This window comes from Chrysemys picta, chromosome 5 (assembly GCF_011386835.1).
Source record: "Chrysemys picta bellii isolate R12L10 chromosome 5, ASM1138683v2, whole genome shotgun sequence".
Classification (NCBI taxonomy): Eukaryota; Metazoa; Chordata; order Testudines; family Emydidae; genus Chrysemys; species Chrysemys picta.
The window spans coordinates 101,022,510-101,034,709 of record NC_088795.1 but is presented as its reverse complement, the minus strand read 5'-3'; the positions used below and the strand labels follow the sequence as shown (position 1 = coordinate 101,034,709).

The 12,200-nt window shown below is 46.1% G+C and overlaps 1 protein-coding gene and 1 long non-coding RNA gene across 4 annotated transcripts in view; one reads left to right on the top strand and one right to left on the bottom strand.

Moving 5' to 3' along the window:
- LOC135983741 (uncharacterized) overlaps nucleotides 1-12,200 on the bottom strand; it is a 164,392-nt gene that overhangs the window by 76,079 nt on the left and 76,113 nt on the right. The window lies entirely within an intron of this gene.
- C5H4orf19 (chromosome 5 C4orf19 homolog) overlaps nucleotides 7,236-12,200 on the top strand; it is a 69,337-nt gene continuing 64,372 nt past the window's right edge. Inside the window, exons 1-2 of one of the 3 annotated variants that reach the window (XM_024106687.3) lie at nucleotides 7,236-7,618; nucleotides 8,025-8,095. The gene's annotated coding sequence lies outside the window, so the exon portion shown is untranslated. Of the gene's footprint in view, nucleotides 7,619-7,959; nucleotides 8,096-12,200 lie in introns of those variants that run through there. The other 2 variants (XM_024106691.3, XM_065596975.1) reach the window with 2 other exon arrangements.

Genomic DNA, 12,200 nt, shown 5'->3' with positions numbered 1-12,200 from the left:
CCCTCAGGAGGAGTCCATGTGGAGTTCTTCTTCCTGTGTTGTTGGTAGGAGGGTATCTGTGTATCAGTGCGCTGTTCAGTGTTATCTTGAAAGTATTCTTTGAGTCGGAGACGGCGAAAGTAGGCTTCCAGATCACCGCAGAACTGTATCATGTTCGTGGGGGTGCTGGGGCAAAAAGAGAGTCCCCGAGATAGGACAGACTCTTCTGCTGGGTTGAGTGTGTAGCTGGATAAATTGACGATATTGCTGGGTGAGTTAGGGGTACCCCTGTTGTGGCCCCATGTGGCAGGTAGGATTTTAGACAGCTTACGGTCCTTTTTCCTTTGTAGAGAGGTGTAGTGTGTAATGTAGATCTCCTGTCTTATTTTAGTAAAGTCCATTTGTAAGGCCTGGTCTACACTACGGGTTTAGGTCGACTTTAGCAGCGTTAAACCGAATTAAGCCTGGACACGATCACACAACGAAGCCCTTTCTTTCGACTTAAAGGGTCCTTTAAACCGGTTTCTTTACACCACCTCTGATGAGGGGATTAGCGATAAAACCGGCCTTTGCGGGACGGAATTGGGGTAGTGTGGACGGAATTCGACGTTATTGGCCTCCGGGAGCTATCCCACAGTGCTTCATTGTGACCGCTCTGGACAGCACTCTCAACTCAGATGCACTGACCAGGTAGACAGGAAAAGACCCGCGAATGTTTGAATTTCATTTCCTGTTTGCCCAGCGTGGAGAGCACAGGTGACCACGCAGAGCTCATCAGCACAGGTAACCGTGATGGAGTCCTCCCAGGATCGCAAAAGAGCTCCAGCATGGACCGAACGGGAGGTACGAGATCTGCTCGCCATATGGGGAGATGAAGCAGTGATAGCTGAACTCGGTAGCAGTAAAAGAAATGGAAAAGTATTAGAAAAGATCTCCAAGGCCATGAAGGACCGAGGCCATAACAGGGACACACAGCAGTGCCGCGTGAAAATTAAGGAGCTACGGCAAGCTTACCACAAAGCCAGAGAAGCAAACGGAAGGTCCGGGGCAGAGCCGCAAACTTGCCGCTACTACGCGGAGCTGCATGCGATCCTAGGGGGTGCAGCCACCACTACCCCAACCGTGTGCTATGACTCTCTCACTGGAGAAACACACAGGGAAGACGGTTCGGGGAACGAGGAAGATGACGATGGAGGTACTGTAGGTAGCTCACAGCAGCAAGGAAGCGGAGAAACCGGTTTCCCCAACAGCCAGGATATGTTTGTGACCCTGGACCTGGAACCAGTAACCCCCGAACTCACCCAAGACCCTCAGGGCACACAGGAGACCTCTGGTGAGTGTAACTTTGTAAATATTTGTAAACATTACAAAAAAAAAGCAAGCGTGTTTAATTATTACTTTGCCCTGGCAATCGCGGCCAGTACATCTACTGGAAAAGTCTGTTAACGTGTATGGGGATGGAGCGGAAATCCTCCAGGGACATCTCCAGAAAGCTCTCCTGGTTGAAATGGGGTGATTTTATTAAGGGGACATTCAGAGGCGCCCGTTCCTGCTCTTCTGACCAGAAATGTTCCCCGCTGTTAACCACGCGGTGGGGGGAGGGGTGAAGTGATCATCCCAGAGAATCATGTGTGTGTGTGGGGGGGGGGTTTACTTGTGTTTGTGCCGCATGTTAACCGGGAAACCGCAGCCCCCTCCTTTTACATTGAAACCCCATTTTAAATGGACAACCCAATTCATCCTTGATATGGGAAATGCGCTGCTGTTTGCAACCTTTCCCGCATGTTAAGAAGGTTAAAAAAGCCAAAACACTGTGGCCTACCATGGCTGCCTGCAAGCCGAAATATGCGACCTTGTAATGAAAGAGTGTACCCATTGTTCTCTAAAATGTGTCTTTTTTAACCACCTCTCCCTTCTCCTCCACCAGCTGCAAATGTTTCTCCTTCGCAGAGGCTCGTGAACATTAGAAAGAGAAAACGTAGGACGAGGGACGATATGTTCACGGAGCTGCAGATGTCCTCCCACGCTGATAGAGCACAGCAGAATGCGTGGAGGCAGTCAATGTCGGAGATGAGAAAAGCCCAATATGAACGAGAGGAGAGGTGGCGGGCTGAATCACGGGATGAACAGAGCAAGTGGCGGGCTGAAGACGATAGGTGGCGTCAGCTTGCAGACAGACGGCAAGAGGCAATGCTCCGTCTGCTGGAGCATCAAACTGATATGCTCGAGCGTATGGTTGAGTTGCAGGAAAGGCAGCAGGAGCAGAGACCGCCGCTACAGCCCCTGTGTAACCAACAGCCCTCCTCCCCAAGTTCCATAGCCTCCTCACCAAGTTCCATAGCCTCCTCACCAAGACGCCGAAGAACACGGTGGGGGGGCCTCCGTCCACCCAGTCACTCCACCCCAGATGATCGCCCAAGCATCAGAAGGCTGGCCTTCAATAAGACTTAAAGTTTTAAAATGCAGTGTGTCGTTTTCCATCCCTCCTCCCCCACCCATCCCAGGCTACCTTGGCAATTATCCCCCTACTTCTGTGAGGAACTAATAAAGAATGCATGAATGTGAAAAAACAATGACTTTATTGCCTCTGCAAGCGGGAGGGGAGGGGGGGTGGGGTGGTTGGTTTACAGGGAAGTAGAGTGAACTGGGTCGGGGGGGGGGGTTTGGAGGGTTCATCAAGGAGAAACAAACAGAAGTTTCACACAGTAGCCTGGCCAGTCACAAAACTCGTTTTCAAAGCTTCTCTGATGCGCACCGCGCCCTGCTGTGCTCCTCTAACCGCCCTGGTGTCTGGCTGCGCGTAATCAGCGGCCAGGCGAGTTGCCTCAACCTCCCACCCCGCCATAAATGTCTCCCCCTTACTCTCACAGATATTGTGGAGCGCACAGCAAGCAGCAATAACAATGGGGATATTCTTTTCGCTGAGATCTGAGCGAGTCAGTAAGCTGCGCCAGCGCGCTTTTAAACGTCCAAATGCACATTCCACCACCATTCGGCACTTGCTCAGCCTGTAGTTGAACAGGTCCTGACTCCTGTCCAGGCTGCCTGTGTACGGCTTCATGAGCCATGGCATTAAGGGGTAGGCTGGGTCCCCAAGGATCACGATAGGCATTTCAACATCCCCAATGGTCACTTTCTGGTCCGGGAAGAAAGTCCCTTCCTCCAGCTTTCGAAACAGAGCAGAGTTCCTGAAGACGCGAGCATCATGTACCTTTCCCGGCCATCCCACATTGATGTTGGTGAAACGTCCCTTGTGATCCACCAGGGCTTGCAGCAGCATTGAAAAGTACCCCTTGCGGTTTACGTAGTCGGTGGCTTGGTGCTCCGGTGACAAGATAGGGATATGGGTTCCGTCTATGGCCCCGCCACAGTTTGGGAATCCCATTTCAGCAAAACCATCCACTATTGACTGCACGTTGCCCAGAGTCACTACCCTTGCTATCACCAGGTCTTTCATTGCCCTGGCAAATTGGATCACAGCAGCCCCCACCGTAGATTTGCCCACTCCAAATTGATTCCCGACTGACCGGTAGCTGTCTGGCGTTGCAAGCTTCCACAGGGCTATCGCCACTCGCTTCTCAACTGTGAGGGCTGCTCTCATCTTGGTATCCTGGCGTTTCAGGGCAGGGGAAAGCAAGTCACAAAGTTCCATGAAAGTCCCCTTACGCATGCGAAAGTTTCGCAGCCACTGGGAATCGTCCCATACCTGCAGCACGATGCGGTCCCACCAGTCTGTGCTTGTTTCCCGGGCCCAGAATCGGCGTTCCACGGCATCAACCTGCCCCAGTGACACCATGATTTCCACATTGCTGGGGCCTGTGCCTTGTGAGAGGTCTATGTCCATGTCAATTTCCTCATCACTCTCGTCGCCGCGCTGCAATCGCCTCCTCGCCTGGTCCGGGTTTCGCCTTGGCATGTCCTGGCTCTGCATATACTCCAGGACAATGCGCATAGTGTTTATAGTGCTCATAATTGCCGCGGTGATCTGAGCGGGCTCTATGATCCCAGTGCTAGCTATGGCGCCTGGTCAGAAAAAAGGCGCGAAAGTAGTATCTGATGGACCAGGAGAAGGAAGGAGGGCGGGAGGGAGGGAGGGAGGGCCGAGTGACGACATGGCGTACAGGTACAGGAACAGGGAGAAACACAAACAACTGTCACACAGAATGGTCCCCCCCAAAGATTAAACTGAAAACCCTGGGCTTAGCAGGCCATTGATTTCACGGAGGAAGGGGAAGCAAATGAATACAGAACAAATCTATTTTTTACATCTTAAGCTGGCAGCCGACGGTGCAGCATGAGTGATAGCCTCTCCAGTACGACGATGACGGATACCAGTCATAATATACCATCGTCTGCCAAAAGGCAAGGGGCTGCTGCTGTGTAGCAATGCAGCCCCACGTCTGCCAGCCCCACGTCCGCCAGCACCCAGCATCGCCCTCGGCCTCTTCTGGGTGCTTAGCAGACAATACTGGGCAATTGGCAGAAAATAGTATATTACGATTGGTAGCCATCATCATCGAAACATGTCTGCCCAGGTGGCCATGATTGACAGCCACTCCAGTACGACGACGATGGGTACCAATCATAATATACCATCGCCTGGCAAGGGGCTGGTGCAATGCAGCCCTACGGCTGCCAGCCCCACGACTATCACTCATGCTACACCGTCTACCGCCAAAAGGCAGTTAGCAGCTGCTGCTGTGTAGCAATGCAGTCCCTCGTCTGCCGGCACCCAGAGGACATATGGTGACGGTGAGCTCAGCTGAGCTGAGCGGGCTCCATGCTTGCCGTGGTATGTTGTCTGCACAGGTAACCCAGGTAAAAAGGCGCGAATCTATTGTCTGCGTTGCTGTGACGAGGGGGGAGGGGCCTGACGACATGTACCCAGAACCGCCTGCGACACTGTTTTGCATCATCCGGGCATTGGGATCTCAACCCAGAATTCAAAGAAAAGGCGCGAACCGCTTCTCGGCTCTCTGAGCTGTGGCGCAAACGTAGTATCTGACGGACTAGGGGAAGGAGGGAGGGCGGGCCGAGTGACGACATGGCGTACAGGCACAGGGAATTAAAATCAAGAACGGTGGCTGTGCATCAGGGAGAGACACAAACAACTGTCACACAGAATGGTCCCCACCAAAGATTAAACTGAAAACCCTGGGCTTAGCAGACCGTTGATTTGACGGAGGGAGGGGGAAGCAAATGAATACAGAGCAAATCTATTTTTTACATCTTAAGACGATGGTGCAGCGTGACTGATAGCCCTCGGCATCTTTCTGGGTGCTTGGCAGCAAATACGGGGCGGCGTATGACGATGGTCTTCAGGCCTATTGCACAATCGGCTGCTCGGGGAAGACTCTGCTACCGTGCGATGACCCGACTTGTAATAGGACGGCTAATAGTCGTAATACACCATTTACTGCCAAAAGGCAAGCCCCACGGCTGACAGCACCCAGATCGCCAATGAAGGCTACCAGTCTACTGCACCGTCTACCGCCAAAAGGCAGTTAGCAGCTGCTGCTGTGTAGCAATGCAGTCCCACGTCTGCCGGCACCCAGAGGACATATGGTGACGGTGAGCTCAGCTGAGCTGAGCGGGCTCCATGTTGTCTGCACAGGTAACCCAGGTAAAGAGGCGCGAATCTATTGTCTGCCGTTGCTGTGACGGGGGAGGGAGGGGCCTGACGACATGTACCCAGAACCGCCCGCGACACTGTTTTGCATCATCCGGGCATTGGGATCTCAACCCAGAATTCCAAGGGGCGGCGGAGACTGCGGGAACTGTGGGATAGCTGTGGGATAGCTACCCATAGTGCAATGCTCCGGAAGTCGACGCTAGCCTTGTACTGTGGACGCAGTCCGCCGACTAGAGCACCTAGAGCATTTTATTGTGTGGACACACACAATCGGCTGTATACAACCGATTTCAATAAAACCGGCTTCTATAAATTCGAACTAATTTCGTAGTGTAGACATACCCTAAGTGTGATAAGCATGCCACACATGCTTAGGTGCTGCCTGGGTAACAAATAAGTGTGGGTATCTCAGAGTATACTGGCTGTCTCTGTCAAGTCAGGGTCACTTAGGGTACACGTACCCTTCCAAAAAAACACAAAACCCACAACCCTGCAGCAGCAATTCTCAGAGCTCAGGTCACCTGACTTGGGCTTTTGGGGCTCATGCTATGGAGCTAAAAATAGCAGTGTAGCCATTCGGGCTCAGGCTGGAGCCTGTGCTCTGAAACCCACTGAGGGGGTAAGTCTCAGAGCCCAGGTTCCAGCCCCAGCAGGAACATCTACACTGCTATTTTTAGCCCCATGGTGCATTCTGGAGTTCAGTTGACCCAAGCTCTGACACTTGCTTCCACGGAGGGTTTTTTTTGCAGTGTTGAGGTATCTGCAAGAGACTGATGATTCCTTACAGTTGCCATCAGAACCTTGAAGTTGAAATCTTCATCGTAGTTTAATGTAGGCTTTTTTTTAATTTAAAACATTCCTTATTCTTTAAGCCTATTTTCAACAATGCTAAAAACTTAGAAGGAAGAAATAAATGTGCCAAACAGCTACTGTAGAAGTTATTGGAGTTAGCATGCAGTCTGAAAGCTCAGCTATGCTTAGCCTTTAAATAACATACTTTCGCTGTTTACATTATGCACATCCAAAGCAATTTTTGTTAATTTGTTTACTTGCATCTTATGTTTAGCCTTTGAATATGTAACTAGAGAAAGGGGAGCTGGAAGAAATTGAGGCTAGGTGGCGCAGTTGTTTTACACATTAATGTTTCATCTTCTAAGCCCTGTGTCCAGTTTACTGAGGCCACAAATGAAATGTGTTCTGAAATCTATACACTCCATAAGAAAAATCACCATGGGACAACTCCTGCTCACTCTGCATACATGAATTGTCAATAGGATTCCTCACATGAGTAAGGCAATCAGGATTTAGTTCCACATTTTTTAGCATGATCAGTGTTCTCTTCTCTCAGCAAGGACAAGGACTGCAGTAACTGGTTACTGCTACTCAGATCAGAGGTATGCTGGCAAAGTTGTATAGTCCCATACATATACTTATTGTATTTTCTAATGCATGATAGCAATGCATCCACCAGTAGAGTAGCAGTACCCAATACTATTAGCCTCATTTTCATAAGCCCTAAAACAAAAACAAATAAATAAAGAGGATTTAGTAGAATATTTCCAAAATCTCATCTGGTTAGAGAAAAGTGTGTGCGCAGTTTTGAACCCACAACTCTGAAACAACTGACAGGGATTATACAATGCTGTTGTGATGCAGCAAATTCCTTCCAAGACTCAGCCTACAATCTCCAGGAATATCAAGAATCAGTATTTTAACGCATATGAATGGGGAAAATTTAATTTGACTGGCTGCCTGCAGGAATCTCCTAAAATCTGTCTTCTTACAACTAAGCATTCTCTCCTTCTTACAACTAGGAGTGGGACAAGTAAGCACTCTCCTTTCATATCCTATCTGGAAGTAATACCACACCCAGAAGGCAGCTGTTCCAAGAAAACCAATAACTTTTATGGACAGCTCTGATGTCACCCTGTAGGCATACATCTCAGCTGTAGGACTGAAATCTGAGCAGCAGCACCCAACATGGTGGTGACTACAATTCAGTGCCAGGTAAAAATACCTGATGGGAGGGGGGGGAGAGAGAGCTTAGTTTGTGACTTGGGAGAATCTAATATATAGAATACTCAAAATGCAGCGATAGTCTGTGGATACATACATTGCATTGGAGTTTTTTTAATACATCTTACTGTCCCATAGAAAAGGAATAAGATGGCACATTTTCTTTTTTTATCCTGACCATAAAACAACAAGGTTTGTCAGGTTTCATATCCAGCTTGCAGGTAAAGGGTTACAGATTCTAGGAAGTATTAAATTCAAACTTTAAAGGATTTTATTTTCATCTACAGTCACATGATACCTTTATACCCAATGACACTAACTACAGTGTCTCATTAAGAGGTCATGCAAACTCACAGGCTAAACAAGGCATTCTTACATATTTCACATTCAAATGCAGAAACCAAGCTAAGCCATGGGAGATTGTAATCAGAAAAGAGCTACACTTCCTGACCAACACAAAAGCTGCAGGTAGGAAACGTTCTTGTTCTTTTACATTTTAAACTTCCAGATGTTAATTGTATTTCCAAGATAAATTGTTTACTGGGCACTTACTGCACTCTGTTTAGTTTTAACTTTTAGAAAAATCTTTCTAATTAGTTTTGTCCTGAAAATATTTGACCTCGATGTTTCACCTGTTGCAGAGACAGTATTGTTTTCCAGACAGAGACACAGACCACATAGTAGAAAACCAAAGCTGATCAGATAGCTTTTTTTTAAAACTACCTCTGACTAATAAAAACCTAAACCTAAAAAGATTTTTAAGTTAATTTTTTTTTACCTAACTGGTCATGTTAGCAAGTATTAGGGTGTATTTTTAAATAATAGTTACTACACTCTTTATGCCTGAAAACGGAGGATTTAGGGAACCTCTGACTTTATTTATGCCTCCTGTAAATTGTGTATTGTTTGAGTGAGTCACTTCAGTGAAACTCTGGTTTAGTGGATATGACTCCCCATTAAAATGATGTAATTCCAGTTTTCTGCCTTCTAGAATTTGGTGCACCTTTGTGAAAACTTGAAAGATAAATAAGAGGCAGGTGGACGAGGGGGGGGGGGGGGCTTCAAAATCTAAAGACAGAGCAGAATCTAGAAATGGAGGGATGCAAGTAGTGATTATAATACTTCAGTTAAAACTTGGGAAATCAGGTATGCAAGTTACAGGAAACCATATTAACTTTAACACGGAATGGCATGAGGTTTCACTGACCTTGTCAATATCATGGAGGGTCATATTTTCACTTTTGTTGAAGAATTTTTCTAGTGTGCAATGTTAGGCAAAAACAGAGCTCATTCTCTCTGGCTTGAAGATCTTCTCTTTCCATCTATGTTTTCCCTTAAACATCATAATTGTTTCAGATAATGCACTATCCACTCACCATTACGTTCCCTCCGCAGGAATGCAGTACTCAGTCCTATTTGACAATGCTAGCTCTATTTTCCATAATATTGTCCCCCTTGGAGATTCTTGTTGCTTCAAACAAATTAGTGTTTATTGATTTACTCAAACTACAGTAGTTCTGTTGGAGAGGTGGTGGGTGCAAGGAAGGTATTTTTGTCATCTTTCTGTGTAAAGTATTCTCTTGTCCCATCTACTATCAGCAGGTATTAAAAGCAGAGGGGAATAATACTACTTAGGACTATGTTGCATTCTGTGGCCAAGCTTTCAAAGTGCTCTACAAAGGAAGCTATTGTCACCCACATTAACAAATGGGCAAACTGAGTACACAGGGAGGTTATCAGCTACATTTTCAAGGGGGACATTGATTTTCAGTTCACTTTTTGTAGGTGCCCAATTTGAGACATCTTGAGCCGGATTTTCAGAAGGGCTCAGGTGAAGTCAGGCTCAAGATGTCTTAGTTGGACATCCAAAAACCTATAATCAGCCAAGATGGTGTCCACTTATGAAATTCTGTCCAGAAGTGATGGGTATAAGGCCACATAGTGATCCCGTGGCAGATCCAAGAACAGGATTCAGCCAGGTCTATTGAGGCTGTGGGGCCTATCAGTGTTCTGAGTGGATATTACCCTTCAGAGAAGGGCAGCAGGATTTGCAGGATGGGGCCTCTGAAAACCACCATAAGCATGATCTTGCTGTCCTTACCCAGGAAAAACTCCCATTGACTTCAGGATTAGACTTCAGGTTCCCACAGAGGTCCTACTGCTTTAAAATTGGTTAAATGAAATACATAACAATTAAATAGTGATAAGCAAAGGGAACGGATTTTTAGCATTTTCAAGTACCCATCTTACTTAGTAAAATTAATCTCAATAGTGACAGCTGAGACCAGGACAAAGTTCATGACAGGATTTGATGCTGTCATATAAATATTCTATCCTGTCCAACGACCTTTCAGAGATTAGTGTTTGTAAAGAAGAAAATTTTATGTTTAACTGACCCTACCAAAGTCTATTTGTTTTGTTTTAGTTCGGGGCTGGCCTGCAGGTAGTCAATGAAATCCTGACTAGCTTCAACCAACTGTGTATGTGTTTTATTCAAACCTCCTTCTGGAAATTAGGAGTATTAGCATAACCATGATGTCATTAAGAGGTATTTGCACTTACTGGTCCAGATCTCCAGCTGGTGTAAATAGGCACAGCTCCTTTGACTTCAGTAAACCTGACTCCCTTGTCCTGGTTCAACTAGTTGAATATCTGACCCATTTAGGGTGACCAGATGTCCCGATTTTATAGGGACAGTCCCAATTTTTGGGTCTTTTTCTTATATAGGCTCCTATTACCCCCCACCCCCGTCCCGATTTTTCACACTTGCTGTCTGGTCACCCTAGACCCATTAGAAGCAGGACACCTTCAGCTGTGTGCCTCACGGAGCACCTGAAGCATTGGTTTCTGTCACTAACTTTGCTGCACTGCCTAATATATTATTATAGTTTGTATTACAGTCACACCTAGGAGCCCTAGTCATGGACCAGGATCTCGTTGTGCTAGGTGCTGTCCAAACACAGAACAAAAAGACTTGCATCTGAAGAAGTGAGGTTTTTACCCACAAAATCTTATGCTCAAATAAATCTGTTAGTCTTTAAGGTGCCACCAGACTCCTTGTTGTTTTTGTAGATACAGACTAACATGGCTACCCGCTGATGCTTAACAAAAAGACTGTTCCCACTCCAAAGAGCTTACAGTCTTAACCATAAAAATTACCTTAGGTCATTTTCTGCTCATAACTACACAGGTGTCAATCTGGAGTAATACCACTGATTTCAGAAGGGTTACTGTAAATTTACACAAATATAATTAAGAATAAAATTTGGCCCAAATCATTCACAAGATCAATACAGCATGTTCTTCAGATTAACATAAGGGGTATATTTGCATAACTGTACTTAGACCTAGAAAGAAAACACACCAGGAGCTCCAATCATCCCATTGTAGAGATTCCAATGGAAAAGGGGCACTGCGTCTTTTAAGTGACAACATCTATTATGACCCTTCTGTTTTAAGTAATGTTTGTACACGTTGGCCGGGTCATGGAACACCCTATTTAGCAGCTTAGTCATTAAATCAGCTACATGTTTCATTATGTACAATGTTCTTAGCCAGTGAGCTTCAGAGACATCGTATTAAATATTTGCATTGGTTGTGAAATATGACTTCAATTGTCATCATGCTTACAGATCTAGAATGAAAGAAGCATGATTTTTGAATGAGAGAAAAACCACAGTACTTTCCTAAGAAACCAGTGCAAGTGATATAGATGCAACTGACTTCTTCTTTAGCAGCTCAGCTGTGCTTTATAGCAGTAACCTAACAATACCTACAGTAATTAGAATTTCTGCTATGCCATTTATGACACATTCCAATTTAACTTCTTGCTTTGTCATTTCACGTAAGCACAGAGTCAAATGCAGCAGTGCCTTATGGGACAGGTGTGGTAGATTCATACAAATCAAATATTCCTTCTGGTACACAGGCAATGAGGAATTCTTGGAAATTAAGAATCTGGGGCCAATTTTTAGTGGAGGGTCCAAAAGGCAGAAAACAAACCTTGTACAATTACAGCATCACCTCTTCTGGCTGTTTTCTATTCCACTAGTAATACTGTTATCTGGGAATAGTGTTGCTGTTACAAATATCACAAAATATTTTACAACCAATTACAATGTATCCATATACACACACACATACACAGCCTAGGGATAAAGAAGGGTCTAATGGTCACCTTTCAAGGAGAAAGGTTTGTGCTTGGCGAAGCTAGGTGGCTCAAGAAGCAAGATTTAATTGCTTTATCATCTGAGGGTTAGGAACAGAGCTGTGTTAAGTGGATGATCTCAATCTATCCTTCACTCAGTGTGTTTGCACTGGATTTACATTTCACAAGTCTCACTTTGAGCTTGGGGGAAATGTCAGTAGTCCCATTGATTTAAAATGAACTACGCAGAAGCTTAAAAAGTAAGCATGTGCTAAGCTGGGTTGGGGCCAGAGTGCTCAGTAACTTGTAGGGTACAGCCCGTACTCTCCAGTAAGGAGAGGCAAAGACTGAGGGACAGGGAGAAGTGTGGGATTTGAGCAGTGCAGGGAATGGCCCTGGAGAACATAAAACAAAAGGCCAAAAAGA